This window comes from Callorhinchus milii, unplaced genomic scaffold (genome assembly GCF_018977255.1).
Source record: "Callorhinchus milii isolate IMCB2004 unplaced genomic scaffold, IMCB_Cmil_1.0 Scaffold2, whole genome shotgun sequence".
Lineage (NCBI taxonomy): Eukaryota > Metazoa > Chordata > Chondrichthyes > Chimaeriformes > Callorhinchidae > Callorhinchus > Callorhinchus milii.
This window is the reverse complement of record NW_024704743.1, coordinates 3,524,652-3,531,503: the sequence shown is the minus strand read 5'-3', so window position 1 is coordinate 3,531,503 and position 6,852 is coordinate 3,524,652.

The window sequence follows — 6,852 nt, the reverse complement described above, 5'->3', positions numbered from 1 at the left end:
CCGTGGATGGTGATGTTATCAGCGCCTATTGAGGCACTAACAGGAGCCGAGCAGGAGAGCCTCGGTCTTGTTGACCTTCGACTAGAGAAAGTTAGCTCTCATCCAAGGCTTGACATCTGACAGACAATCCGTCAGGACAGCAGTGGACCTGGAATCAATGGTGGAGACAGCGAGATAAAGTTGGGTATGGAAATTAACCCGTGGTTGACATCGCTGAGAGGGAGCATGTAGATATTAAAAAGGATATAGCCTCAAGGAAGGCTGCGTGTGACATTGCAGGGACGGGAGCAGAAACCGTTAGAAGAGACAAGGTGAAGACCCCGGGATAGGTGAGAGTGAAATCAGGAGAGGACAGAACCATGAAGGTGGAGCTGGGGAAGAGGAGGCAGAGAAGAATAACGTGACCAACAGTGTTGAAGGAGGCAGAGATCTTGATATTAAATTGAGCTGATTGGAGATTTTGAGAACTGTAAAATACTTTAGAATTTGAGAACTGTATAGCACTGTATTATTTAGCCAGGGCCTGGTATCAACCTTGATTGGTATGCAGAGAGGTAAGCAGCTGCTACTGAAAGCTTCGCACTTCCAACAGGGAGAGCAATTGCTCAGTAAAGGATGTGTGCCCAAAATGTGGGCAGATAGTTAATGGCAAAGCTCTGCATGGATTCTATGCTGAGTTGCACTACTTACCCTGAAGCTCACTGGGACTTCCTGGTACCTGCTCCCCTGAGCCTGGAAGTTCTGCAGTACACCAGAGCAGTGTTAATGATACGCTTGGCTCAACATCAGCTGAACGGGCCGGAGCACAGATGTGGGGCTTAAAGAACAGTTGGGAGTCAAACAAGATACTGGCAATTATTCTCACTCAGCTCCTGTTAATCCGACGAGCCGATGCCCTAACGTACAGGGCGGTGGGCGTTAGCTTGACAAGCAGCAAGACGCTTTTCCAGTCAGTGCCCGCCATGGTCTGGACATTCTTACGCATGGTGATTGGTTTCCGCATGGGTTAGACACCTGAACGACCACAAAAAAGAGCAGGGGAGCTTTGTGGAGTCCTGTAGCTCAGTGGTTAGAGCACTCGCTTTGCAAGTGATAGACCTGAGTTCAATTCCAGGCAGAGGGCGAAACCTTGGCAAGTTTCCTTACTCCACACAGAGCCTAATAATAATCCCTCCAAAAAAACAATAATAAATTGGTCATTTTCAATCTACGACTGTTTGTGGGACATTGCTGTGCGCAATTGGCTGCCGCGTTCGCCCACAAACATACAGTCAATTCACTTTACAGTGTGTTCTGTGAAGCGCTTTGGGACGTCCTCCCGACGTGAAAAGCGCTATATCAAATGCCAGGATTATTATTATTATTATTACTATTGTGGCAGGATGTAACTGAGGTTTCAAAACTGGGTCGTTTTAATACGGTAAATGGAGAGGCTGTTTCCACTTGTTAAGCAAGAAAGAACAAGGAGAATATAAAATTTCCAAATTCCAAGTGTTCCAAGTATCGCATGACAGCGTGGCTGACCTGTAAGGATGACTGATATGTAGCTCATTGTGACATCCTGCTTTCAGGTACACAAAATTGTCCAATTCAGAAATATTCATAGGGTACTTTTCTCTGTTTCTCTGTCACAATGTGGGAGGAGTTCATTGCACATGCAGTGAATAATCTGATTGCTTTTTGGGGAAACCGAGGCATTCTGTGAAGCAGAACGGTTTATCTTGGAAAGGAAACTGAAACGGTTCACTTCAAACTTTACTCGTGTTTTCCTTCTCAGGTTTTGGACTGGCCCATTGGGTCTCACTGTCACCGCTGTGTCAAAAGGCTGTTGTTTCATGCCCGCCCCACAACGGCACTTTCAGCTCAAAGTAACGGTTGGACACTCCAGTACACTAAAATTTAAATAAGTAAATCCTTGCATTTAATCCTGCGTCGTATCACGTTGTTAAGATGTCTCAAAGCGCTTCACGGAATATACCGTAAAGCATTCCCAAGCATCTCAAGAGTTCTGGTACCCTGATTAGGGGGCACTATATAAATGCTATATAACAGTTGTAAAGTCAATCCACAGTATATTTTGTGGGCGAAATGTGGGAGCCAATTGGGCACAGCAGTGTCCTACCAATAGTCATGGATTGAGTGACCAAATTATTATTATTATTATTTTTGAAGGGACTATTACCTCCGGAAAGTGTTCGGCCAATCAACTAACAATCAGGTTCCTACTTACTGCTAGTTAAACATAGACGTGTGCAGTATGGAAACCTGCCTAAGGTTTCTCTCTGCCCGGGAATCGAACCCGGGTCCTCTCGCTTGTGAAGGCGAGTGCTGTAACCACTACAATATAGGACTCCACTACTGGGGGAGCACTGTCCTTTCAGTACCGAATTAAACTCAGGTCTTGGGACCTTGTGACGTCCTCCTGACGTGAAAGGCGCAATACAAAAGTAATTTTGGTGTCGGTGGTGGTGGTCTGATTTCAGATGGGTGCTAAAGATGGCACTATTCAAAAAAGAATTCTGCTTGTATCCCACCTCAGCTTCACAGCCCTCCCCCTCCCTCGCCCCTTCCCCCCACCCCAACCCACCCCAAAAAAAATATTTGGGCTCCCAGGCAGCTGTGTGAAGCTCTTTGAGACATTCAAAATATCCTCCCAGTGTAAAAGCCGCTATAGAAATGTAAATTGTTATGTAAATTGTTCCAACCTTCGCTAGGCTGGCACAGGTCGTGCTATCAGCCACTATGCTCCGAATCTCTGGAATGGGATTCCTTGCCTCAATTCTATGGATCTCACTCATATTTTGTGATAGTCGTGGAGTCATGGTTCAATATAGTTTGATGCTTTATATTCGAGTAGAATAAAGTTGACATATTGGCATATTTTGCCAAATGAGCCAGGCTGGCTATTCCATCATCAACCGGACACCGGAGAACTAGGTCGTGTGAAGCACAAGACAAGGCGGAGAGCGAGGGGGAGAGAGATGGAGCGGGAGATAAAGGCCCCATACAGGCCTCCGGGGTGGGGTGGGGTGGGGTGGGAGGAGGGGGAATGCCCCCGACAGCCTCCATTACCTCTGCCATTTCTATGGGATCTTTAACATCCACCTGAAGAGGCAGACGGGACCTCAGTTTAACATCTCAACCAAAAGCGAGAAGGGAGTTTTTCCTGTTGTCCTGGCCAGCAATTCCCCAGATAAAATTGGTCAGTCATTTCATGCCTACATGTGGACAGGACACTGCTGTGTGCTAATTGACTTTTGCCTAAAAATACAACACAAAATTACATTTGTATTGCGCCTTTCCGGTCGGGAGGACGTCCCAAGGCACTGGATGTACAAAAATGCACAGTCACTACGATTCACCATAAAATCCGGTGAATTGCTTCGATCTACGATGTGATAATGCGCTATGTCAAATGCATGGATTATTATAATTTATTAAAATGACATCTCCATCGGCACAGTGTTTCTTTAGCACTGCACTGAAGTGTCAGCCTGGACTATGAGCTCAAAGTCCCAACACAGGGCTTAAAATCAGAACCTTCTTACGCAGCGATGAGAATGCTACCAACTAAGTCAGGCTGACATAAACGTTCCCTTTCAAATGCCCTTAGCAACTCTGCTCAAACAGCCAAACATTTCATACTTCAAATGTGTGAAGGCCTTCGATACAAATGCAAATTGTTGTTGTCAATTCGGACGCCAGACAGTCAGTGCCAGAAGTTGGAATTGTACTGCATTTCGGTATATTGTGTGGCTACTGTGTGCTTTGTGTTATATACTGACCCACGTTATATCAAAGTGCAGTATAGTAGAGTCCCACTGTATAATCTTTAATTCACGCCCTCTTGTCTTCAAATAATCCAGCGGCAGAAATAATTCTTAGATCTCAGTCCGTCACAAGGACTGTCTGAAGAGAAACTAAATGACCATCATCTCAGGGCAGCGAGAGGTTGGGCATCAAATGCTGGCCCTACCAGACACAGTAAATGAAAAAAATCTTTAGAAGAGAAGAGACCACCCTTCAATCCATGACTGTGGGACGCTGCCGTGCGCAATTGTCTACCACGTTTCGCCCACAAAATTCACTTTACAGTATATTCTGTGAAGCGCTTTGAGGCGTCTCGAAGACATGATAAGGCGCTGTATCAAATGCAAGGATTATTATTATTAAATATCAAATGAAAGCATTATTATTATTAAATATCAAATGAAAGGATTATGATTATTAAACATCAAATGAAAGGATTATTATTATTGCATTATTATTATTTACTCCAGCATCTTTCACATCAGCTGGACGTCTCAAAGCACTTCGTAGATTTATTGTAAAATGCAGTGACTTTGCAAGCCAACTCCTGATTAAAAAAAACACCACACGTGAGTTCCGAAGAATAATTATAATTGCGTTTGATTTTTTTTCCCCCACCTTTGGTTGAGTAAGCATTGCCCATGGCCCCAATTGCTTAAGAGCCTCCAAAAACCCCAAACTGGTTGTAAGGATCCAATTTCTTCCTGAAAGTGACCCGATGGCTGGAAGGTAGGAAATCAAGAGTAATTTGGAGGACGGAAACATCCCACTGGGACTTGTGTTGACTAATGGATTAACACACCCTTGTACAGGAACATTACCCCTCCAATGGATTGGGAAATAAATATGTTTCGTTTTTAATAATCAAGTGTAGAGCCGGGAAGTTTAAATAGACTGCAGTCGAGATGCTCCAACACATCTCTCAGAGGAATCAAACCAGAGCATCACAGACCGGCAAGAATCTCTCTTGATCAGGTCAGTGACAGAGGAAACCCCAATCCTCCTCCGGTGGAAACCGCCGCTGTGCGTTTGCGAGTTCAGGTTCGGGTATTTTCTTTGCCTTTGATGTTAACATGTTGAATGCATTCCCCCCCACTCCCCTCTCTCCCCTCCACCCGCAGAAGCTGCAACAAGATGTCCTGGATCGTCCTCCCTGTTGTCCTCCTGTACCTATGCTCCCCAGGGACCAGTGGTCATGGCTCTGACCACCTGTGTATGCAGAGGCGCTACTGGAGAGACCTCATGCCCAGCTTGGAAAGTTTGGTAAGTCCTCAACAGCCCGACAACGTCGCATTTCGGCCCCCTCCCTCCCCCGCCCCACCACACACAAAAAAAATGATAATAAAGTAATGAAATAGAATAATAACACCTTCAAAATAAAACCATAACGATAAAGGATAATACAAGCAATGCTTGTCGTTTTAAAATAATAATACGCAGGAATAAGGATAAATCAAACGATACCGTGGGAATTAAATAACCGAAATAACGTTTGTTAATTTCAAATGGCGTTAAAAAAAAAGCGACGCTTGAAAACATAAATGCGGTGGCAATTTGCTTTAAAAAGAAGTGTGTTTCCGTGAGCTTAGATACTTACAAACAACGTTACGGCGAAAGTTTAATCGCAATGCAATTTGAGGTGCGTCGGTGAGAAGCGGGCTCTTCGTGCAATCTATTTAAGTCCCCTTTTTTCCTTTTTTGTTTAAAAAAAATTAATTTCTTCTCCTTCTGTTTCCCTAACATAGAATCCTGTTTTTTCCGCCGCGTGCAGAGGGGAATACGACGTGCGGCTAGAATTTCCAGTGATGCTAAACCCGGTGAGTTCACACTGGAAGCAAATATTCCAACAAAAAAAATGATTTGGAAGAGATTGGAACGGTGCTCACTTGTCTCCCCTCTCTCTCACACTCACTCTTTCTTACCTACAGGTGAAAAAAGACAAAGCAGCTGTGACTCTTCAAGTCCTGGAAGAAATCCTGAGACTCTTCCGTAAATCAACGGTCCCCTGGACCAACAGCAAGTTCCTGAACCAAGTTTATCAAGTTATCTATGAGCTCCAGAACTGTGTAAGTTTGGTCCTGTCCCAAACCAGCGCAGCCCAAGCCGTATTATATCAAAATATTCCCACGCTCCGGCTCAGAGGAGGCAGTGGGGGTGAGGGGGAGCAAAACAAAACTCATTCGTTTTTATTTTCCTGCAGATGACATCTTCTGACCTCCCTGACGTCCACCGCTCAACTATCAAAGCGAGGTTTGCCAATCTGGAGGGATTTTTGAACGAAAAGGTAACGAATCTCTTCCCACCAATGGCGCGCAAGGCAACCCAATAATAGTAATATTTTTTTCATAAATAATAATTGACGAGTTACATGATTATTAAGCGGCAGTCATCACGATTAACCTTTCAGCACTCCGAGAGAGACGCTCTCCTGAACGAAGGACAATATATAAATGTTGAGCTGCGGTCGCTGTTTCCGTTGTAAAATAATCAGCTTCTCGTACCGTCGCAGGATGACAGCATCTGCGCTTGGGAGATTGTCCACTTGGAAACCAGAAAAATTCTTCAGGAGGTTTCAAGAAACCATGCAAGAAAATAAAATCCCCGGTATGAATTCAGCGTAACTGAACGTAACCGCTGGCAGTATGTCCTTACGGTGGCCAGCCAGAACACTCTTGTTTTAAGAATACTTTTCTTCCCCCCCCACCCCCCCACCCTTTCTCCTTATTTTGTATTTGTCTTTGATGTCGTTGTAACTTTTAAATTAAGCTCTGGAACTCCCTATTTGTGGAGTTCTGTAGCTCAGTGGTTAGAGCACTCGCTTTGCAAGTGAGAGACCTGAGTTCAATCCCAGGCAGAGGGCGAAACCTTGGGCAAGTTTCCTTACTCCACACAGAGCCTAATAATAATCCCTCCAAAACAAAAAACAATAATAAATTGGTCATTTTCAATCTACGACTGTTTGTGGGACACTGCTGTGCGCAATTGGCTGCCGCGTTCGTCCACAAATATACAGTCAATTCACTTTACAGTGTGTTCTGTGAA